The following is a 24582-nucleotide window of genomic DNA, read 5'->3' as shown; positions in this document are numbered from 1 at the left end:
TGGGAGTGAGGGGGGTGCTGCGCTCGAAGCCCGGCCCCCAGGCAAAGCCCGAGCGCTGGGCAGCCGGGGAGCTGACAGGCGGGCCGAGCACCAGAGGTTTCCGAGGACCTGTCAATCATGGGCCCCCTGGAGCTGGCAGAGAGGAAACGGGGCTCAGTGGTTTTTTAAGCCCTGGTTCACTGCCAGGTTCGCCGACCCCTGGCTCCGTGTCCTCAGACGTATCTAGGTCCATGGGAGGACGTGTGGAGTGGCTCTCCCCGGGGGCGGCCTTGTCCCCCAGGAACATTTGGCGGTATCTGGAGACATTTTCTGGTTGTCACGAGGAGGGTGGGAGGAGGCTCTTGGCATCTAGTGGGTAGAGGCCAGGGAGGCTGCCGCAGCCTATAAAGCCAGTCCTGCAAAGCCAGGCAGCCCCCACAACACCAGCCCTCCCACCCAGAATGCCAGCGCAGCCCAGCCGAGAAACCCCGCTCACGGGAGCCGGATGTTGGCAGGGCTGGGCTCCAGTCAGGCTGCCGGCTTCCAGGTGGATTGGTCTGGCTTCTTCGCCACCTCTGCCGCGGCACCAGGTCCTCCCGCGAGGACTCTGCAATTGACGGGCGGCGCTGACGGTCAGGGCAGGACCTCTGGGCGCCCCCTGTTCCCAGGGATGATGCTGCTCACCGTCCAGGCGGGGCCGGCGCGAGGGGGGTGGATAAACAGAGGCTCCAGGCCCCTCCCTCGCGCCCCGCCGGCCCTGCCACTTGTTCATCCTCGGAAATCCACTCATAAGCGGAGCTGAGGTGGGAGGGAGGGACATCCCGGTCCTCTGGCCTTCCCTCTTCCCACTGCCCCCATACCTGGCATGGCCAGCTGGCTTCTCTCTGGACTGGGCTTCCTGAGGGGAGAAGGCCACACCTGGCCACCTCCCTCAGACCTGCTGCCGGGCTCTGTCCGTCCCTTCAGTTGCAAGAGAGAGCAGGCTCCCTGCCTTGGGGTCTCCTCCTGAGGCTCAGGAGACCTCCAGGCAGCAGTCTGGCGAACAGGCTTCCCCCTCTTGACCCGGTCTTCATGGGAAGATCAACAAGATGTACTCTAAGTAATAACTTGAGTCCTTTATTTGCCGTGTGTTTAGCATATCCCAGACGCTGAGCTCAATGTGTTTACCTTACATCACACTTATCCTCTGTCAGTCTATGGTGATGTTTTACTCCCATTCGACAAGTGGAAGAACAGAACCCCAGAGAGGTTAAGTAACTTGCCCAAGGTCACACAGCCAATGTGTAAGCAGGATCCCCCAGGACTTAAACCCAAAGACCATCCTCTTAGCATGCTCCTGACTGTCCCCTTGATTGCTTCTCAAAATGGTTGCCACTCACCCACAGCATCAACATGACCTACAGCTGGCTAGACACACAGAATCCCAGCCGTGCCCTAAATGCAGAACGGGCACCTACACTTTGATATTGAGGACCCTGAGACAAGGGGTGCATTAAAGTGTCGATTCTCCAGGGGCAGTGCAGGAGGGCAGGCAGGGCTGGAGTCAGTGGAAGGAGACGAGCATGTCCCAGCCACCCAGTCAGCCAGGGAGACTGGGCAGGTGTACGCTTTGCTTGGTGACCTCTGGGACTGGACATCTGTGTCTAGCCATGTCTCGGGTTTCCCTCTTTGGATATTCAAGATTGCTGACTTCCCCCTTTCCAGCTTCCCTGACCCCTGGGATGCATCTGTTTCTGTGTCACCTGAGGCCCAGCCAAGCCCAGGCTCCAGGCTGTGGGACCAAGTGTCCCACACTCTACTTGCTGAGAATTCTTCCAGCCGCCTTCTGGGTTTGCTTTCCTGTGACAGTCTTCTCCTCTCGTTGGAAACACTTTCATCTCCCTTTTGAGCTGGGACTTGGGGCTTCTCCGGGGCCTCTGAGGTGTTGTTTCTGTTACCAATTAGAATATAAAAGTATGGCCATTTATCAAAGATACACAGAAAGCAATACTCAGTGCATCTCCAGGAGACTGTGTCTGCAAACCGGGTGCAGGCTTCTCCAGCTGCCGGGGCTCCACCCAGCCTGGTTGGAAGATGCTCCCTGAGATCTCGCGGGGAGGCGGCTTTACTTCCGCTTGACTTCTGGGTTTGGAGGAGGCTGCTGACTCTGAAGTCCGGTGAGCACACGTATGATTAGAGTAAGAAGAGGCAGCGGTGAAGGGAGTCTCCGGGGCCGACCTTGACCCAATACTCTCTCCCAGTACCACCCCAACGTGGCCTCAACCTTATGCATCAGGTTCGATGCACATCCAGAAAGTCCAAGGCACAGGCCCTTCCATGAAACCCTGTTGTGCTGGAGATTTATTTATGTATTTTAAAACAGTACCTAAGCTCAACTCTGAGACCGAGAAACTTATCATTTCTCAGGACGTGATGCTATTGTGATAGAAACTGCTAGAACTCAGCAGCAGGGCCGAGTTGCCCCTCAACCACTGGCAAAGATCTTCAAATATTTGTGTAAGTTGACCTATTGGAAAGAGAGCAGGGTTAGTCTGCATTGTTAGGAGTTTGCATTAGGACCAGCAGGTAGAAGCAGCAGAGGGCAATTGGGGTTTATAATAGTTATTAACAGCACTGGCTAGAATTCTTTGAGTCCTTGCAAGGTTCGAGACCCTTTTATTTCTGTCCCTCTTTGCCACCTACAAAGGTGGGGGCCTCTGGACCTGGGGCATGCAGAGACGTCCCTCCCTCCCAAAGCAGGAGAGGCAGGGTGCGGTTGGAAGGAGGCGGAAGTCAACTGGGCCACAGCCCAGCCAGGGCACAAGCTCCCTTCCTCCTGGCACTGCCCACCAAGAGCCTCTGAGAAGGCCTGGCCTGGCTTGGCCATCTGTGCCAGCTGGGTCAGGCCCTGCTGTCCCTTGGCCAGCCTCGAGGCCACCTCTCTCTATGTCTCTTCTCCAGGGGCCAGTTCACCCTTCCGCTGTCCGCCAGGTGCACAGTGACCCTTTGGGCAGCCAACAGTTAAGGGAGTGAGTCCAGAGTTTGAGTGGCAGACCCAAGTCTCCCCGCACTGACTAGGATCTGGACTGGAGAGAGGAGTATCATTATAATAGGGGGGCCTTGAACTTGGCCCTAGAAAGTTCTCCAGCACAGCTTCTTCAGGGAGCCTGGGGCTTTTAAACAGGGGTCTGTAAATGTTTCCACAGAGGTCCAGGCAGTAAATATTTTTGGCTTTGCACCCTAAATAGTTTCCGTGGCAGCCACCCAACGGCCTTTGTAGCACAGAAGCAACCAGAAAGCAATATGTAAATGAGGGAGTGTGTTCCAAACTTCATTTACAAGATCAGGCCGTGGCAGGGCTAAATTTGGGGCTGTGGGCCAGAGCTTGTGAGTTGCATTAGAGTTGGGGTCTCCTATGCTAAGCCAATGGCTCTGGTGCCTGCCAGCTGCTCGTCAACCTTGCCAGCCTCTCCAGAGGCCCCAGATCTGGGTTCTCCTGGCCCCCTTGTCACAGAGGAGTCTGTGGCTTAGTGCTTGTTCTTCATTCACATCGATGGTGACATTTGAGTTGGAGCCCCATGCAAAGGGACTCCAGGACCCACGTTAGTGCTGCCAGTTGGACTGGTCCCAGGAAAGGCGGTTCAACAGCCAGGTGGGTGCAGGGGTCTGTGGTTCCTCCCAGCCACAGTTGGGTGGGGCCGCCTGGGCTGGGTGTGGGGACCTGATTCCTTCTCGGGCTCTGTTCAGGTGACACTGGGCTCTGCATAAACGGCAGTGACTGCTGCCTCCACAGACTCGCTGGCGTGCTGCTGGGTGAGCTCAGCTTCTGAGTCCCTTCTTCATGCCCTCCGCCGGTTCCCTCCACATCTGGAGGTTAAGGACTCCTTGACTGGCACCCAGAGCCACCCACGGGGCGCAGACGGGGCTCCACCCACCAGTGAGGTAAGGTGCACACACAGGTGCCATCACCAAGAGCTCACCAAACCCTAGGAGTGGACGTCCCCAGAGCCCAGGTGGCCTTGGTCCCTGCCTGTTGTTCCCAACAGGGAGCACCCACCTCCTGGGGGTAGGAGTGGTAAGGGAGGCTTTTCATTAAAAAGAATCAAATGCAAATTGCTTGTCTGACTCTAATACTAAGCATCATGCCCAGCAGGAGGCCCTGGGCTGCAACCTGCCTGCACTGGCAGGGAGGAAGCCATGACAAATGCCACCTCGGTGACAATCTCCATGCAGCTGGGGGGCAGGGGGGCTGGGTCACACACAGGCTGCCATCCACAAGCTTCTGAATGGCCGACCACCAGGCATCTCTGCTATTTTCCAGGTGGAAATGGAGATTCTTAAAAGAGAGGTGCGGAGCTGGAGGCCGGGTCTCCTCAGCAGGGTCGTGAGTCCATAGTTAGTTCCAGGACTCCTGGAGTGGCCAGCGTTCTGTGTGGCTTACTCTTGGCTCTATCTGGAGGGGGTGGCACATGGGCTGACCCACACCAGGTGCTCAGGAAACCTGCCTGGCAAGGATTGGCAGGGATGGGCTCCAGGAAGGGAGAGTTATCTGAATCCAACCGCCAGGCCCCTGGGTCCTCTCCTTCCTGTGACCCCAGCCGGGTACCAATTACACCTGCTCAGCAGTCAGACACCAGAGATGCTCCAGGGAGATGGGCCTGTGCTGTGCGAGTTGGCGATCCGCCTCCTACAAGACGATAAACGGACTAACACATTTAAAGCCCAGGTAACATGCTGTCGAGGCGAGCGACGCTTGTTTGCAAGCCCGTGTGGTCTGGAAGAGCCTCCGACAGGAGCTCCACGGGGCCAGGCCAGCTCCGGGGAGCCACCTGCCAGGCATTGGCAGGTCCCAAAGTGGGGCCAGTGGCTGGAGCAGATCTCCCTGAAGGGGGCCATTTGGCCAGAGCCCATTCTTCAGGGCTGGCCAGTAGCAGGGCAGGCCTGGGCAGACTTGCTGCCCAGTGGCTTCTGCCTCCAGGTCCCAGGCATGGTGGGGTCAGCTTCTAGGCCTCCCACTCCATCAACAGATTGAGGCCGTCACCTCAAAGAGGTCAGAGGCCTCCAGAATCAAGGCTTGGGAGGCCAAAATTACACTCACCGATCTTCCACAATTGATGCTGGCTTCATGTTGGCTTCCAGGAAACCTTCAGTCTGTTCAGGGAACAGGTCTTCTAGTGGGGCTGGGGTCACGCCCTGACTGCCACACCTTCCCCACAGCCCCTGGGCAAATTATTCAGCCTCCAAGTCATTCCCTCCTCTGCTGAAGGGACAGTATCTGTGAAACCCTTCGAGTACTGCCAGGAAAACCACAGTCGGGTGAGAACCCAGACTGCTGATAATACCATGGATCAACGCTCCAATCTAAGTACCATCAACAAGGGAAGGGGAAGTGCAGGAAGAGGCCCTGGCAGTTCTGTTCAGCCTGATAGCAAGACCAGGTCCCTGTCCTTTTCCTTTTCTTTTTTTGCAGTGCCAGGGTTTGCACCCAGACTACTCTTACCACTAGGCTACAGCTCCAGCCCCTTTTATTTTTTTATTTCAAGACCTGGTCTCACTAAATTGCTGAGGCTGGCCTCCAAACTTGCGATCCTCCAGCCTTAGCCTCCCGAGTCTCGGGGATTACAGGGGCGTGCCACCACGCATGACCACTTCCTTTCCCTTCTGACCTTCCAATCCCTCCAGCCTGGCATTAGCCACAGGCTCAGAGGGGAACATCCAGTCTGTGTAGAGAAATTTCTGTGCAACTTGCCTTTCTTTTCAAGGGCCTTGCCCCATAGGAGGCTGTATCCAAGCGAGGTCCCCTGCCTGTTTCTGGGGTGAACGTGAAGAGGTACCACCAGGTCCTTCAAGGAAAGCTGACATCCCCCTCAATGGAGGCAGTAGAAGTGCAGGCAGCAGGTGACCTCGGCTCTAGAGACTGGTCCCTGAGCCCCTTTGGCTCCTGTGGCTGAGCCAGCTGAAGTCCAAAGCCTGGACATTTAGGCCCAGCTCTTCTTCTGCCCAATCCTACATCCTTCGCCTTCCTACCCGGGGCTGGGAACTGATGAAACTTCTCCCTGGGTTCGCATCTGGAGAACCCAGTCCAGGGCAGCCACGGCCTCCAAGCGGAAGCACCGTGTTGTGCCTCCCAGCCTGGGTTCCCGCCGGGAAAGCCTGCATGCAGGGCTCCGTGCAGCCTGCTCACCTCCTGACCCCAGTTCCGCTCGGCTCTCACCTGCAAGCATCTCTTTCCCTCTCCAAACGGCTTCATTTCCCGCTGCTGACGGTCTGAGCAATTGTTTACCACCATAAACCACAATACAATTCCATAAATATGTTATTTATCCTTCCTATTATTATCCCCCATTATTTATTTCTGAAACTCTATTATTAAATCTGTAAAGTGTTCCATGATACACTAGCAATGAAAAACACTATATAAAGCCAAGTTTATTATTATTATTACTCCGTGATTAAAACAAGGAAGAAAAATGAACCGCATTAAATCAGACTAGATTTCCTTTCGTCTGCAGGGGCCTCTGCTTTGAGGTGAAGGACGGGCCCCGGGGGCCCGAGCTGGGTGGAGGTTCTCCTCCTCCGAGTTGGCAACTCTCCCGGCTCCTCTCAGCGGCTGTCGGTGACACTCGGGAGAACCACAGATTTGCAGGAGGCTCCGCGACGCCAGGCGGAGTTTGTTCTGGGCAAAGCGAAAGCGATTCCGTTTGCAATCTTACTTTTCGCCATCAGTCACCGCTGGTGACATGAAGAGGTAATAGAAGTGCCCGGGAACCCTGCATTTTATTTCCACTCGGCAGCATTTCTCTTGCAAGGGAAACATAAATTTGGCCGATTTTTGTGCAGATTTTGCAAAATTAGTCTCCCTCCGTCTCACTCTGTGTGTACACACCCGTTGCGGAGACCAGGAGATGGTTCTGCCCTGCAGGAGGGAGGCTCACAAGCGAAGCTTCTTCCGGAGGGAAGGTTGGAGAAGAGGCGCGATGGAGAGACACCTGGTGGGCACACAGCTAGAACAGGTGAGGGAGCTGGCTGGGGAGGCTTCCGCCTCACCTGGCAGTGCCCCATCCTTCCGCGCCATGCTATGCTTCCAGGCTGGACCAGCAATGTCAGCGTCACCCGAGAACCTGCTAGAAATGCAAACTCCCAGGCCCCGCCCGGACCATCTCTGGGGGCAAGTCCAGCCATTTGTTTTAACAAGCCCAGGAGGCCATTCCCTGGCAACCCTGATGCCAGGTTGGAGAGGCACCACTCAAGTTCATTGAAACTCCAAGAGCCAGCCGCCGCCTCGCCAGGGGCTCATTAGAAACACCGAATCTTAAACTTTCCCCAAAGCAGCAGCTGGGCTTCAGCATTTCCGCAAGCTCCCCCAGGGAATTCTCCCACCCACTGCAGTTTAAGGACCACTGCTTTGGGACTTTTGCCCTCTGTGCAGGTCTGGTGGGCAGAGAAGGGGGCAGCTTTGGAGGGTGGGAGCGGTGGACCGGAGATACGGGCAATGGAAAAATAAGGGGACATTGAGCGATGAGGGATCCGGGCCGTCGGCGCTGAGCATCTGCGGGTTAATTAGAAAGGCACAAACAATTGAATCTGACTGGAACTTTCTCCCATGTCAGAGTCAAAGGCAAACATCATCTTGGCGGGCTGAACTTGGGACGTCTGACTCCTTAGGAGCCGAGCTGACATCTTGTCATTTTGTCAAGGCTTTATGACATACCCACCCAGAGAAAGCACAGCAGAGCATATGATTTGATTATTTTGTGATGGCCTTCAGATAATTTCATATACTATGGGATGTCACAAAATCTAGCACATTCATTGACAGGTTGGGATCTGTTGCTATAGAAACCGTAGAATGAGAGTTGAGAGACCGGGATTTTGGACTGTGCCTCCCCCCACCACGCTCTGACCCATCACATGATTTCAGCCACATCCCTCCACTCCATGGCTGGCTTCTGCTTTTTAACGTCGGTCCTGTTCCGGGCCCAGTGATGTCATCACACGGTCAGTGACACGGGTGTTATTAGTACAGGAGAGAGCCAGAGAGACGGGGAGTCCACATGTGGCCCTGCACCAACCGAAGGGCTGACCCGGGGTGGGAATCTAGGCCTGAGAGTCTGATTCCCCGCCCTTCATCTTTGTTAAGGTCTGATTGACAGACAAAAGTTGTAGCTCCTACGGAGTACGCAGGATGCGTTGTTGTATGCGGACCCTGTGACATGATCCAGTCAAACCCCTCAAGGCATCCGTCACCTCGCGTACTTGCCGTTTGTGTCAGAGGTGAAGTTCTGCTCTTGGTGACTTTGCCAGGAGACGGCACAGGTAGAGAGGCAGTCTATTCTGCCCACAGGCCTCCAGGGCTTATTCAACCTGCCTGACCGAACCTGGGCACCTCGGCCAGCCTCTGCCCACCGCCCGCTCCTCCCCAGGCCCTGGCAGCCAACCCTCCTGGTCTGCTTTTGTGAGTGGCCTGAGCATCCTCCTGAGCAGCCCACTCATTGGTAACAACACACCCAATGGTCATTAGTCCATCCTGCCTCGGTTTGCCCAGGGATGAAATGGGGGGATGGTTTTTCTTCTCAGGTTTGTTACAAAAATGAGAATTCAAACCTGCTCAGGTCTCCTGGCCATTAAGGAAGGGCCTGCTCCCAGCCCCACCCTCTGCCCGGCTGGAGTTCTGCCAATGCCACCCGGGGTGGCTGGTGGCCTTCCTGCCTGGCTGCCTCCTGGGCAGAGGGGACACTCTCCTGGCATCACCCTGTCCTCTACCCAGAGGTGCAGAGCTGTGGCAGGAAAGGAGCAGAGGTGACTGGAAGTCAGCTTTGTGACCTCTTGCCTTGACTGGAGGATCGGTGGCAGCGGTGACACAGGAGAGCATGACGGATGCCTCCAAGTCACCTCGGGGATGACACAGCCTGATGGAGCTCAGTATTTTTGGTGGCACCTCCGCTGGCGATTGCTCATGTGCTTATCTTGAAAGAACCGATTTTTGTACGCACACTTTTTAAACCCCAGACGCCTCCCGGCTCAGACCATTCTGGACACCTACCATCCGTGGACGCTCATGTCACAACCTCAGAGCCACCCTCTGATTCCCTGGTCACCCGCTTGCCACCGTCAGGGAAGTTCCTGGGCCACCACCTGTGACAGGTTCACCTGTGACCCTCCTTGGGGTGGGTCAGCCCAGAAACCAGCGAGATCGCAGGGGCAGCTCGGAGGACTGGCTGCCTCACCTTAGGGACCTGGCATCCCTCAAGCAGTTTCCTAGGTGAACTGCCTCTTGCTCTCACGTGGGCCGGGAAAGGGTCGTCGGAAGCCCGCCCTGAGTCTGGATGGGCGTTTCCTGAAGACCCTCAGCTGTGCAGTGAGCAGCAACCACGTCCTCCCGTGGTGCTGAGGGACGGGGGAGGCCGCAGGTGACACTGTCAAGTACTTGACCCTCCTGGTTCTGCAGGCTGCTCCTTCTTTCTGCTGTCATCACAGAATCTTTGCTGGAAGGTTCTCACGGGTCATGTGGCCCCATTTCACCAACGAGGGAGGTGACATGCTTGCTGGACCTGAGATTAAAACTCAGGCTGTGGGACTTGCCTGTGAGCTTTGTGCCCAGAACAGGCCTGGAGAGACAGGGATCCACCTGCCCTGGAGGGAGGCCCTGCCGGGGCTCAGTTGCCAGGCCAACCACCCTCTGTGCAGCAGGTGCGTGAGGCTGGGCGTCCACCCATTGGCTCTTTGGTGCGTTCAGCCACTACCGAGTCCTGCACTGTGCCAGACGTGGGGGAGATAATCTGTGCCCTAAAAGGATTAGAAGACTACATGACCAGCTCTGTGTACAGGGAAAGTTGGGGCTGCCTGGGAAAGGCCTGCTAGGCCCCCACATTCGCTGAATGAAGTGCAGGGGCCAGTCTGGGAGGCGTCTGCTCTCCTGGCACTTAGATGCCCGCGGTCTGTGCACTCTGTGAGCAGCGAGTGGCCCATCACTCCGGCTTCCCGTGCTTTTTGAAAGTGCCCTGTAACTTCTGGGCGCTTGGTTTTCTTACCACCTGAGGTTGGAGCTCCCCCCATCGACCCACCCCACCCAGGGGGAACCTGGTGCAATCTGTCACCTGCCTTGCATGGCACCTCTTCAACGCAGCTCCAGGTTCACCGCGGGGGTCATTTATTTCCTCCTTGGAAACGTCTGGCTTGTCGGAGTTAACGGTGAGTTATGAGGCCAGGGGACCCTCAGTTTCTCTTGGGCCATATTTCAACTCGGGCAGCTCCCAAGCAGGTTTCCAGGCGGTGGCTAGGCTGTTTCTCAGTCCCCGTTGGCTCCCTCCGCTCTTCCAGGAGGAGCTGGAGATGAAACCAAGGGAAGGAGGCCCTCTCCTGGGGGTCTTTGCGCGAGCATCGGAGCAGTACCGCCAGTCTCCTCCTGAGGAAGGTCTGCAGCCTCTGTCCGACTCTCCACTCAGAATGAGAATCCAGGCCCACCCTGCTCTGCGCTCCTGTCTCCCACCTGGGCCTTTCTGGGGAAGGAACACTGGGAAAGGGCCAGTCTTTACTTGGGCCTCAAGGTCAGTCCCCTTGCTCTGCATCTGCAGCCTGAACCCACCTCAGAGCCACCTCTGCCTCCTTTGTCCCCTCCCACCCCGACTTCCTCTCCACCCACTTAGACCCTCTCACTTACCAACACCAACCTCTGAAAACAGCCAAGCGATTTCTAACCCCTGCAAGAGGCAGACACATAATGACAGAGCGACGTGGTGCAGCGGTAACAAATTGTCCGTATTATAGCACTTTACATCTTGATATCCATTCTCCTCAACGGGCTTATCTGTAAACCGACTGAATTCACACTGGGATGCTAAGAAAATAGCTGTCATATAATAGATGGGGTCTCCCAGAAAATGAACATTTACAAATGGCTGTAGCATTTACTTAAAATGTCATGCCAATTGCTTGCTGTTGTCTTTATGCAATGAGATTGATTTTACTGCTCCTTGGAGTCCTCAGCCTTGATGGGTAGTTTTTAATGCAGCAGGGAGACGCTTTTTGTGTTTAATCTATAAATATAGCATGCAAAGGCACAGGCTCTTTAAGGTGTAGTGAAAGAGCGCTCCAAACCCTTTTTCCAGGATCTTCCTCCCCTTCTCCTCTTCCCTGGAGAAGTTGGACCTGGGTAGGGTCTGAGTTGATCCTATTCATGAATTCAAATGTATGCAGATGTATGCATTTTGTTTAACAAGTTAATTCATTTGCCAGGCCAGGCAGTTAAGGGGTTTTCACAGTGCAATGCCCACACTCGATTCTCCCTTCCACACCCAATTATGCCCTGGGGTTTTATTTGCAGAGTTTGTAGAGTTGGAGCCTAACATGGGGGGAGGGGGAGGGGCGGGTTACTTTTTGGAGAAAGTGGCTGCGGAGTCTCCCCAAGATGAGACCAAGGGCTCTGGCCAGCTTCTGGGGAAGCTGGAGCTAAGAGCAGCCAACCCACCTGGTACACACTCCTGACAAATCTCGCCTCTTTGGATACCCCACCATGAGGTCACGTTTTCCTCCATAGACTCCTGAAAAGTCACTTGCAGCCATCCTATGGCTGGCAGCCCCAGGTGGGGACACACAACCTCCCTCCCGTCCCCAGCAGTAGCCCTGGTGCCTTGTGCCCTCCTCTAGGAAGTGCATCCTCCTCTAGAGGGAGGGGAAGGAAGAGATGAAGAGGGAGGGACAGACAGAGGAGCTACCTTAGCCAGATGGCATGGCCAGCTCAGCGGGGCAGGTGTCCCCCAGCATTTAGGAGCCCCGTCCGTTCAGTCTCTAGAGCCCTGCCTCCAAGTTGCTCCTGCCTTGCACATTTGGGGAAGATCCAGATTGCCTTCACATTCAGGCAGATCCTTCCAGGAGCAAGGAGCACCTGGCTATTTGTGGTCCTTAATGGCACTAATAGCTCTTCACTTGGCATCTGTTCCCGCAGGAGAGCTCACTGCACATCTCACTCCCAGGGCACAGGGAGCCGACAGGGGCGTTACCATGATTGCCACTCACTTGTTCAGCAACTATTTATTGAGCACAGAGTATGAGCCAGCGCCAGGAGTGGGCTTAGGAACAGGTCAGGGTGCACAGCATCTGTATTCTGGTGGGGATGAAGATGTGGCTACTGCTGCCAGAACCTGCAATAGGCTTGGCACCTGCTCTTCGTGAGTCTGTTGGTGGCTGCTTTACTTGGCCTTGAAGCCGCAGCCCAGGAGGGTTCAGGAAAGCTTCCTATAGAAGCTGAGGCCGGAGAGAGGACGAGGTGCTGGCAAAACATTGTCAGATAGACAGAACTGTATTTTCCAAGGAACTGAAGTTCAGAGGGCACCAGACGCTACCAACCACGTGACTAAGAAACACATGTAAGACCAGTTCTTTAACCAACCTACCTTTGGAGTCCCCAGGTGGGAAGTTTCACAGGTAGGGAAACTGAGGCATTGGCCAATCCAAACCTGCAACTCTGGAATCCTGCCTCCTCAGGAGGATCAGCATCCAGGAGCCAGCCCTTTCCATGGTGAATGATCACCTCTCAGGCAGATTAGAGACATCTGTGGTTATCAATGCTGCTCTGAAAAAAAATGATTAGACAGAATCTAAATAATGATTTAGATTAATCATCTACAAATGACCCCCAGTGGAGATGAGAAAATAATAAAGAAAGCCAATGTGTTCGGAGCATTATGAATTACTTAGTCCAGGACCCAGCTTGTTAGCATTCGGTCAATGGCAGGAGGAGAAGGAGACCCTTCTCTTGTGGGGTCTTCACTCTGCACCATACGCTGACCCCCTCATGATCAGACACAGCCTCGACTGAAAGTCAGGGCAACAAATCAACTCATAAAACCTAGATCCAAGAGGGACCTAAGAGTTCACTGTGTCCAGCTTGCTCTTTATGCAGAAGGAGAAAGAAAGTGACAAGGGAGGACAGGTGAGGCCGTGTCTAACAGGAGAGAATGGGAGGCAGAGTAAGAATTAGGAGAATTCTGGATTCTTCTGCACCGGTCAAGCTTTGGAAAGGCAACACTCTCTCCTAAGGAAAACCACTCAGTACTTCCTGCAAAGTCTGTCCCCACTCCTTGTGCAAGGGGATGTAGTTACCCTGGCAACAAGTGATGGGTCCAGGGGAGAGGGGGCTGCACTCTAGCCAAAGGCAGTTATGGGCAAGCCAGGCAGGGGAGGCCAGAGAGGGTCCCCTATGGATGTTGATGGTGTTGGTTATTTATTTCTGGGTAACAAGTAATCCCCAAACTTAGCAGATTGGAACAAGAATCCCTATATTCTCCCGCGGTTCCTGTGGGTCAGGGATTTGGATGGGCTACAGTGGAAACTTGCCTCTGTTCTGATTCCAGAGCTTCAGCTGGGAGGACCAGGAGGCTGGACCCATCTGGTGGCATCGTCACTCACAGTCTGCTGCTGGATGCTCACTGTCGGCTGGGACGCAGCAGCTGCCAGCCAGAGTATCTGCATGGGCACCATGTGGGCTGGTTCTGGCTTCTAAAGAGCATGGTCACTGGGTCCAAGAGCAAGCATCTCCAGGGCAGCTCGGTGGGAGCGCACAGAAATCATGTAATGTCACCTCCACGTATTCTAATGATCTAGGCAGTCACACGGGTCCTCCCAGGATCAAGGGAGTGAGAGACAGGGGTAGTGTCAAGAACAGGTGTTGAAAAAGAGCCCAAAGAGCAGGAGGTGTCACTGGGCCATCTTTGGAAAATGCAGTCTGTGCCTAAGCAGTGTCTAAAAACTCTGTTCAAATTCTTCTCATTCAGTGCACTTGTGTGCGCGTGCATGCGCGTGTGCGTGTTAGTTACTGAGTACACCATGGCCTCTCCTGTGTCCCCTCCTAGGGGAGCTTGGAGAAAAGTGCACAGCAACTGCAGAGTCCCCTGGGGAGAAGCAGACAGAAACAAGCTGGCTCCCAGCTGGAGTGTCCTGGCCACCGGCCTTGCCCTCTGTGTAGACACATCTGTGTGTCTTCACCAAGCCCCAGCAAGGCAGAGAGGGACCTCCTGGCATTGCCATGACAGCGTGGAGCCTGGCTGAGCCTGAGCCCTGTTGCCTGGAGCACGCAGCGCTGAGTCCACAGGGAGAGAGGTTGGGTTCCAAGCCTCCCATGGTGCAGGATCTTGGGCTCCCTGCGTGCCTCCTGCTGACACAATCCAAACACCACCGCCATTGCCCCTTTCCACATTCTGCTCCTGCCCCCGGCACACAGAAGCTGTGCCAAGGCCTTCTAGTCCCTAACCCTCTGTGCCCTTCTGCAGCCAGCTGAACCTCACAGGAGCGCTTGGGCTGGCTTCCCCCCGCCCTGCCTGAGGTCCCAATCCGATTGCTGTTTCATTTCCAGCATGCTCCTGTTGACTCTTGGAGGGCTCTGGGAGGCCACCACCTGACATTTGGAGGCCTCCAGGTGTGGGCAGCCCCCTCCTCCCGTGTCAGCTGCAGGCAGCTGGAAGCTCTGCAATTTAATCCCAGGGTGCCTCCATCAGCCCCCAAAATAACCATGGGTGAAAGGGATCTCCCGGGTAGGGCTGGCCCGTGCTTGTGTCTGACTGGGGAGCCTTTCAGAAAGTTCACTGTGGTGACGATGGTGGCGACTCCCAGAGAGAGAGCCGAGGATTGCTTTCATGAGACAGGCAGGGTCACACAGAAGAGGGCCAAGCCCTCCAACTCCGGAGTCAGGTAAGGGAGGAGGTCAAGACCCAGGAAGAGCTGTTTAGGAAATGGGGAATTCAGAAGGGAAACGGGTCATGGGGAAGCAGGATAATTTGCTGCGGAGTAGCTCGGATGATGGGAAGGGCAAGAGAGCAACATAAAGGCCATTAGCCTTCCCAGGGGGTTGAGGGCGGTGAGCTCCAGGGCGCTGGGTGGGGATGACAGCTGGTGGCTGTTACAAGCAGAAGCTGCACAGATAGAGTTGGCTCCAAACGGAAAGGGACCTGCCTGTCCAGAAATCTGGGGGATACCCACAGTCAGGAAGTCAGGGTGGCCCAGCGACGTAGACTATAACATTCATTCACTTATTCGTACACTCATGAGTCGACGATCGCTCATTGCCTGCGGGCAAAGCACTGACTTCTGTTCCCTGCCGCAGGGAGGAGTAGGGCCTGGCAGCTCTGCTCCCTGGGTGAACTGAGGAGGTGTTTGCAGACAGCCAAAGGTCACTCCCAGCAGAGGGAGAAAGCCACACGGGGAGCCCGAGAGAGGGAGGGTCTCTCGGGGCGCTTGGGAGCTGAGGAGAGGTAGGTTCTTATGGGACAAGAACTTTTCGGTCCTCCCTGCAGGTATACCTTACTCTTACTCAGCATCCTCTGGGCCCCCTGGTGCTTGCCACTGCCTGAGCTGACACCACCCTATGGGTTTCCAGGTCCTCTGCGCATGGCATCCTCCATCCTGATTGCCCCCTGGCCAGGCCTGCCTCCCTCTGTATCCTGTCGAGAGGTTATTCCAGGGGCTTCCTGAAGAGCCCAGAGGTCAAGTGGGTAGTCCCCATTCCCCTACCTGTCTGCATGACTCAGTGGCTCTCAAATGAGGTGTGACTGCCTGTCCTTGGGGCATTTGGAAATGGGGTGGAAATGACATGGGGCTGCTGCTGGCATTTGGAGCGTGGAGACTAAGCATGCCCAACATCGTGCAGTGCCTGCATGGACCCACGTGGTGAAGATCATCAACTGGGGTGTCCAAGGCAAATGCTGGGGAGCCCTCTGATCACCTCTTCTCCTCAAGGCCTGTGGGGCTCCTGGGGACGGTGACCTGAACTCACATGCCCTCTCAGCCCCTGGGCTTGCTCTTCCCTGCTGCTCTGTGAAAACACCTTAATCTAATCCCTTAGAGGGCCTCATTTCTTTGGAGAGCCCCTGGGGCACAGTTTCACCTGTAAAGCGGGCCGGAGCTTCTCTTGGAGGGGCCTCTCGATTCAGCAGGGAGTGTGCCGCCGCCTATGTGGCCCCTGGCCATGCCAGCCCAGCTGCCCTGGAGAATAAAGCTGGGATTTTTGAATTCTCTTCCTCTGACACCTGGGTCCATCTCTCCACTGATTGCAAACTCAGAAAACAGACCACGGCTGTGACTCACTGTTGCTGTTCGAAGTCTAACAGGTCCCACTGAGAAGGTAGGTGGTTCTGGGCCCAGAGCCTGCAAACCCACCCAACAAAACTCTGAAGCAGATGGGCTTTCCCTGTCCAGCACCACGCCCCCACGAGGCTCTGACCACCGGAAGTGCCCCGTGTGTCCTCATGGCACCTGCCCCTGCCCCACCCTCTCCCTCATGCCCTGCAACTCAGATTTCTGGAGAGACCACAAGCATCTGGGAGCATCCCTGAAGCCACAGTGCAGAGAACCGGAGAGAGGCTCCTTGCCGTCCACCCCCGATGGTGGGGGAGCAGGGCTGAGAACTCGCCTGCGCTCTAGCTCATCAATGTGAGAAAATTGTCCTTTCACGTTTGAATTGCTCTTGGCTGTGAGGACACCTGCACCCCGTGCACTTTCTGCAACTGTTCTGATTTTGGCTCTAAGAGGAAGGAAGACAGGTTTATCGCCAGCTCCTCCCATGCCCAGGCCAGAGCTGCCCCCTCTGACCTTGGTCAAGGTCGAAGGAGGAACCAGTCTGCCTTCCTCTCTCTCAACACCCTTTCTGCTTCTTCCTGGGCAGCTGCAGGGACTGTGGTGTTCAGGAAGCCACCCAGGAAGAGGTGGCATCCGTCACGGACCACCTGGGAGGCCACACTGCTTTGGAGAGAGATGAGAGAGCAGCTGGCCAGCTCCCTGGGACTGGGGGACCTCCCTGTCCTCCACTGTGACTGTCTGCCCTGGGAGGGAAGGAAGCCTTCAGAGTGCTGGTTCCCTTAGGGTCAGGAGCCGGGTCCCATCGGCTCAGACCACCTTTCAACCCCTTGGGCACTGGCAAGGAGCCACTTTGCCCCCAGGAACCCTCCCAGGTCTCCCTGCTGAAGGGCAGACTCTTGGCCTTCCTCCTCCCAGTGCTCGGCCTGCTGGAGCAGAGGGGCTTCCTGGAGGAAGAGCAGAGGGAGAGACTGGCTCCAGGGGCACTCCTGAGGCCGCATGAACAAATCCAGCCATCCTTGGGGCCGGCACTTCCTCCCCACAGACCTTGACACCACCAAGCTCCCAACAGCTCCGTCCTCCCCAGCCAGGGGTGCCCCAGGCCTGCTGCCGTCAGTTCTTCTGGTGGTGTGCAGGATATCAGACCGTTCAGCCGCCTCAGCCCAGCTGGGGCCAGAGCTGCCCCCCCCCCTTTTTTTTTTTTGCGGTACTGGGGCTCGAACTCAGGGCCTTGTGCTTGCAAGGCAAGCACTCTACCAGCTGAGCTATCTCCCCAGCCCAGAGCTGGCCCCTTCTTGCCTCCCTCTTGTGAGACTCAGAAGGACCACCCTAGCGGCAGTGGACATTAACTCCTTTCTGGCCTGGTTCCTCCTGGGGCTGTTCTCCCTGCCCCGGCTAGCCCTGCTGGCTGCTGTGGCCTGGGGCACGGGGTGGTCCTGGGGGCTCCCACAGAAGGCAGTCTTCTCACCTGTCTCTCTTCCGCGGCTGGTTCCAGTCTTTGCCATGTACTTCAGTTCCCAGAGGACGTGCACTGAAGGAAGCGGGTAAAGGAGGAGGCTTAGCTGTGCACCCACAGATGTGTGAAAACCTGTGGAATCACAACAGCATCGGGCCTGGGAAGGGTTCAGAGGTGGGGTGCAAGCTCTGACCAAGGTCCTGGTTATTTGGCAAAAATCAGATTGGACCAGACATCCCCCAGTCAGAGAAGGAGGGAAGTGTTGGGGTAACTAGATCTGCAACAGGACCACAGTGCTGGACCATCTTGGCTCCAAGCAGGACTTGTGGGGATGGCAGAGGTCATGGAAGGCCTTTCCTGCACAGTCTGCAGGGCCTCCGCCCCACTCCTTCTGATCTTGCGGGGGTGGGTGGCAGGACTCCGAGTCCCAAGACCCTCACACCCTGACCTGGAGCCACCCTGCCTGACCTCCACACAGGATCAGAGCCCAGGGCCACCAGCTAGGATCCCTGGTCCCCTGCAGTCTGCCAGACCCTGTGGAGACCCTGTGGCTCTGTGCTTTGGGGCAGAGGGTGATCCACCAACTGGCACAATAGGTGGGGACAGATCTGGTTTGAGAGTCTTGGAAGATGATATTACTCAGCAGACTCACGCTTTTCATCTGGAACTTATTGGAAAACCTTGCTCAGGGGATCAGCTGCCTCCCAGGCTCCGACACCCAGCTCCATCCAATTGGCGGAAAGGCCCTTTAAAGTATTACTTCTCGACACCATGAGCATTGTATGTTCCTGACAGGATAAGCCTGCCACAAATTAATACCCGGGGCAGATCCTAAAACACAATTCTTCCCGGCTGCAATAATTCCAGCCAACCCCTCTATCTGTGCTGACAGATGCAGTAAATCTTTCATCGTTGCGATTCATACATTGTTTTTTTTCCCTCCGCTAACCGAAATGGCCCAGACAATAAACTTTACTCCTTCCGTGATTATCAATGTGCTCACGGGGTTCCATTTCTGTCTGCACCACCAGTGACCAGCCGAGGGTCCCTGATCACCATAGGGGAGCCCATCCACAGCTCAAGCTCCAGACCAGGGTGCAGTCGGTGGGCGGGGTCTGGCAGGCTCCCCTCCTCTGAGCAGCTGGGGGTGGTAGCCAAGGAGGAAGGAGGGAGCTCAACCCTGCAGATGTGGGGAGAGACAGGGCCAGTGAGGACAGCAGAGAGGGATGTGACAAAAGTGTCCCTCCTGCCCTGGCGATGACAGAACCAAACCTAGTAAACTGAGCAATTCTGAGTCTGGAAGATCCTGAGAATTTCCTGCCTGTCTCACCTCCTACCTGTCGACAAGCACGTCGTGGAAGGAGAGGACTGGGTCCCAGCCCCACATGCCTTGGCTTCTCCATCTGCAAAGTGGGTTTGTGAAACTGGCCTCCCTGTCCCATAGAGGATGGGGAAGCCCCTGGACAGGTGTCCAGGCTGGGTCCAGGTGTCCAAAACAGCGCCAGGGCAGTTTGGACCAGATAAACCAGAACCTCGACTGCTCAGTGCTCTGGGACATGAGCACATGGAGGCTCATAGTTTCCTAGAGACATTTTAACAAATGGCCACAGACCAGGTGGCTTAAAACAACGGAAGTCTATCCTCTCCCCGTCCTGGAGGCCAGAAGTCTGAATCCTCCATGCTCCTTGGCTTGTGGGCACCTCACTCCATCTCTGCCTCTATCACGTGACTTCTTGCGTGTCCTGGCCTTTCCTAATAAGGACACCAGCCGCCCTAGCTACACAGTCTCATCTTAACTGTACAAATGTCCAAACAAGGTCATGTTCTGAGGTTTCAGGGTTTCACTCCACTGTGGTGCAGAGAGCAACCCCTCCAAAGCGTTCGTCGGGGCCCACACCTGGGGGAGCGTCCGATCCCCTGCAGTGGGCACTCCCTCCACGGTCACTCTCCTTGCTCTGTCCCACACCGAGCGCAGCTGGGAGGCTGGGATGTCACCTCGCCTAACTGCTCCCTGAGCCCAGGGAAGGACAAATCTATCCTGAAAACACTCTAGCCCTTGACTAGCGGAAACGCAGTTGCTCACCCTCCACGCCGTGGCCACCTGTTTTTAAAGAACCAGCACCTGCCTCACCACCCCCCGCCCCTCACACACTCGAGGCTAGCCCTTGGGTCAATTCTAGAAGGATGATTCTGCTCCGGCTGTTCCTCCAGGGCCTCTTTACCCAGGATGGAGAGTCTCTGCTATCGCCCTATAGAAGCCCATTCCCAAATTGCACGGTTTAAATTATACATTAGCTTTTTAAGCAGCACTTTAAGCTGGCAGGGAGACAGATTTTTATCAGTGGTGACTGCCCACCTCAGGCTGCTGGATTTCATCTTGGGCTCGTGTGACGGGTAATAACTCTCGCCTCCCTCCCTTTATTAAGAGATGAGTTCTGGTCTCTGTGTGGAGGGCACAGTAATGCATATGTCATGCCCCGAGGTCACAACGCTTGCCTCTTCTGGCCTCAAGCCACCACACTTTCTACCATGGCAACCACCTACAGGACCGGGGTTCTCCCTGATGCTAGCTGGTTGATAGTGCCCATGCAGTAACAGGTGACACCGTGGTTGTGCGGGGGCACGGGACATTCACTTTCCATCACTCCCATTTAATTAGTGGAAAGAGGTGCTGTTGGCACCTGCTCTATTTGTAAATGATCCTGACACTTTTTGGTAATAGGCTTTTCTCAAAGGAGCAGGCGGTTCTCCAAGGCCAGCCTCCTGGAGAGCAGAGTCCAGGCTGTTTGCAGAATCATCTGGCTACCTCCCTCCGCACGCTGCCCGGCTGGGAGCTGTCTGTTTCCCTAGCCCTCCCACAGATTGCCAAATCTAGCTGCCTAGAAGACTTCCGTCCACGCCCCAGCCAGGGCTGCGGGTTCATTCCATGCCATCTCATCGTCCCCTCTGCTGGGCCCTTTTCCCTCTTCTCCCAGCAGAGCAGACCGTGCGCCCAGTCCTGCAGCCCCTGCAGGTAGTCAGGGAGGTCCCAGGCCTCCGTGGAGGCTGCAGGCTTTGCCCCACTGGGCTTGGCACTTGAGAGTGATGGGAATTCTTCTCTCACAAACACGGGTACCCAGGGCTGTCTACCACGTGAAAAGGCTTCTCAGAGATTTCTCCGTCCTAGATTAGTTGTTAAAAGCCGAGATCAATTTGCTTCTGGAAATTAGGTAGATCAATATGAATGGCGCTGTCGGCCGGAGAGCGCGTGTGCACGTGCTGGGGCGCCTCTGCCTTCCTGGGCTCCCCGCCACATCTCCCGCCTTCCTGTCTCATCTGGGCTGCTCTCCATTCCCTGACTTACCCATTCTGCCATCCCAGGTGGGTCAGACAGGGGGACTAGAGACGTGCGTGTGTGTTCGCTCAGGGTGAGGGACGTGGGGCTGTGTGGGTTCTGGGCACAAGGTCCCTGCCTGTGGATCCCCAGACCTCCCTTCAGCCACCTCCCCAGGCTTCAGCTAAAGCTCAGCCTGTAGATGGAGTGCCAGCCAAATTCACAGCCTGTGACCAGCCACGGAAGGTAGCAAAGGAAAAGTTCACATGAGCAGCCACCAACAGGCCAGAGGTCCCAGTAGCTGGGCGCGTGCCACTGAAGTCCAACTGCCTGTCTTAAATCACATGTCTCTGTCCTCAACAGGGCATGTGACCTTGGATGTGGGTGATTAACCCACTAAGCTTCCATGTCTTCATCCACTCATGAGGGATGATGAGCTGTGCATGGGCTACTGCTCAGCACAGAGCAAGCACCCAATTAATACGAGTAGCAGCTCACAAACACCGGAGTACTCACTATCTGCCAGACGCTTGTCGAAGCACTTTATCTATATTAACTTATTCCATCCCTGCAGCTGCCCGGGATTACTCACCATTATCTCCCCCATATTAGAAATGAGGAAACAGATCCAGGAAGGTCGATAATATGCCCAAGTTCACACAGCTTGTAAGCCCCAAGCTGGGATTTGAACCCAGGCAATCGAGTCTCATGCACGTGGGCTGCACCCCACCACCATTGCAATTTTTGTACTGGGGCAGGATGCAAAGTCCCAGTAGCTCTGGGCCAGCTCTTGTCCTTAAGAACCCTCCCCTTGATCCAGGTGGTCTGCCTCCAAGGTGGACTTGGCCTTCCCTAGGGGCTGGTGTCTGCAGAAGCCACAGCACCGAGAGTGATTTAGCTGCATCAAGACTGTCATCCCGCCCTGCTCAGCAGCTTTGTTTGGAAATGATGATCGAGTAAGATTTAAAAGCCAGGAGAATGGACTATTATTCTTATCAGTGCTAATAAAGGTGAAAGCATTTCATTTCCTGGTGTGAGTGTGTCTCAGATGACAAAATGGCTCATTCCCTCCTGGCCTCCCGGCTTTCAGCATCTTCTGAGACCCCCACAGCCTGTATTCCTGAGAGCCTCACCCTAGCTCTCTGCGGAAGCCCCTGAAGGTAGGTAGGGCAGGTGCTGCCAGGTACGCATGCTCCTGTGGGGATCATTCTGCAATGTCCATGGGATGCATGCTCTGTCCAGCACCAGGGACGCTGCCATGGGCAGAGCAGAGCCCTGCCCGCACCCTCCTTCAGGTAGGAGGGGAGACAGGCTGTAGAAAAGACTGGTAAATAGGGAATACCATCTGAGTTAAGACCCATGCTTCAGAGCATAAGAAAGCACTGCAGGGAATAAAGATTCAGGGAGAGGACACCAGCCAGGGAGGACCAGGGAGTGGACATTACACAGAGCTTGCCACCCAACCTCTGCTTGAGTCAACACAGACCACGAAATTTCTCTCCTCTCAGAGACTGATTCATGTTAGATATGTGCACACACACACATGCACACGCATGCATACATGCACGCATGCTTCCACCTTGGACTTCTAAACTCCTGCAGAGCCGGACAGCTCTCCTGGGACCAGGAGGTGAAGGGTACCTCCGGATCTCCACTCACACCCTCCACCCGTCACCTCCCACCACATAGCTGCAACCAGCAGAACCTGCCTACTTTCTGCTCTTAAGCCCACATGACACCCGGAGGGCTCTCTCTCCAGCGCCACACATGGAAGACAGTCCTGGATCCTTTCTCTTGCCGTCCCTTTGCTTCCTTCCCAGAGGTTCTTCAGACAGCCTTTCTCCAGCAGACCCCTTCCTCGGGTGCTTCCCTGCGTGACGACTGGTCTCAGTAGGCTGGGTTTCAGACCCTGCGACCTTCCCCGCACACCTCTCTGTCCTTCGGGTGAGCCGCAGCATCGCCCTGTTCTGCCTTCCCAACTCCCTATGGTGACCCACAAAGCTAGGCCCCACTTTCCTGTCCCACTCCACCGGCTGTCCTCTCCCTCGGGGTCATGACTCCAGCCACATCTGGGTCCTTCCTGTGCCTGAACATGCCACACGACCACACCTCCACGTGTCCCCACCAGGCATGGGTTGACCTTGCTCTGGCCCTCACTGGGCACACACACAGCTCATTCTCATTCTTCAGATCTTAATTCAAAAGCCAGCTCTGCTGAGATGTCTTCCTTCTCCCTGGTATCAACAAAGTCTCTGCTTTTCCAGCTGGGCTCCCCTGGGATCCCTGTCTGCCACAGCACGTGACCAGGGCTGGTTGACTTGTACGGATGGTGGTGCTGGTGGCCTATGTGTGGTGACCTGCCTCCCACCTAGGAGGCACATGCCTCGAAGTCAGGACTAATCTGTATTTGTGCAGTGAAGGGTCCACCTTGCCCAAAAAGCAGCTCTGCATTTACCCCTGGATCCTGGGAGGGACCCTCTGAAACCCAGGAATGTCCTTCCTGATAAGAATGTCTGGTTGCCTGGGGTCTCCAGCCACGTCAAATACTCTGTACTAAAATGTGACTCAGTGTGGGGAGTGCAGGACCTTAGGCCTCTAGGTATCAACTTGACCCCCGGAGGAGCTGGAGACTAAGGCCAAAGACACTAGCAATCAACGTGACTGAGCCCCAAGAACACCTCTGCACATTAAGGCTAGGGTGAAGGGCCTGGTTAGCTGGCATTGCCACCTGCCTGGGAGAGCATACCCTGTCCACAGTTCTGCTGGAGGAGGATGCTGGCCTCTCCTGGACCCTGCCCCGTGGGCTTCTTCTCTGGGCTCATTTTCACCTGTGATCTTGGTGGTCTATAAACTCTCACTGCAAGAAGAAGGGCTTTGTTGAGTCCTTTGGTGGTCTTGGGAAGCTCCCAAACTTTCCAGGGGTCTCTGGAGCCCTTGATCATTTCTGTGTTAGTCACAAACGTCATCCAGGAGCCTCGGACCATGCGAGGCAAGCAGCAAGTATTCATGAGGTAGCAATGGAAATGCTCAGCCAGCATCCCTAGGACATGAACTTGCCCCCCCCCACCCCCGCAGCCTCATGTCACATGGAGTCTAGCACTCACATGACCTCTAGCTCCCTGGAGTAGGGCCTTTAGCAGGCTACAGTGTTGGGGATCCCCCCTGTCCTCTACTGTCCCCCTGATTCCTCACCATCCTTGCTGGGCCAGCATCCCACAGGCCCCGCCTCTCCAGGCCTGAGTGAGCCGCCTCATCTGGATTCCCAGGGCAGCCTGCACTAACCCAACCGGGACTTGTGTCATCTGGGTTGGGATTGAAAAGGCTTCTGTTTAGTCCCCCTTCCTACAGCTCGGCTGCATTTTAACAACTCTTTTGTCCAGATAATAGCTCTGGAGCTCTCCTGAAGCCAGGAGCCGCAAGCTTGATCTCCAGCGCTTTATCAGTGATCACAGTGCCCATGGCAGAGTAGGCGCTCACCAAGCATGGGCTCTAGCCATGAATTGACCCCTTCAGAAGCAGAGGCAGAAGGAGGCGAGGGGTGTGTGGGAGGGAATTATTCTGAATTGAGGGCTGCAGAGCAGAGCTCCACATCATCTCCAGAAACAAGATGCCGACCTCTCATTCTGACCCCTGTGGGAAAGGCCAGGGGACAAAGCTCTCAAAAGGTCATCCTCTCCAGTTGTTTAGAGTGGAAACCAGCTCCCTGTGTGTGGATAGGCGCCCACACCCCGTGCTTTGCAGAACGTCCTCCTAAATTTGGCTGTGGCTGAGAGCAGGGAAGCTGGCGACC

The sequence above is a fragment of the Sciurus vulgaris genome (assembly GCF_902686455.1).
Source record: "Sciurus vulgaris genome assembly, chromosome: 3".
Classification (NCBI taxonomy): domain Eukaryota; kingdom Metazoa; phylum Chordata; class Mammalia; order Rodentia; family Sciuridae; genus Sciurus; species Sciurus vulgaris.
This window is presented reverse-complemented; position numbering follows the sequence as displayed.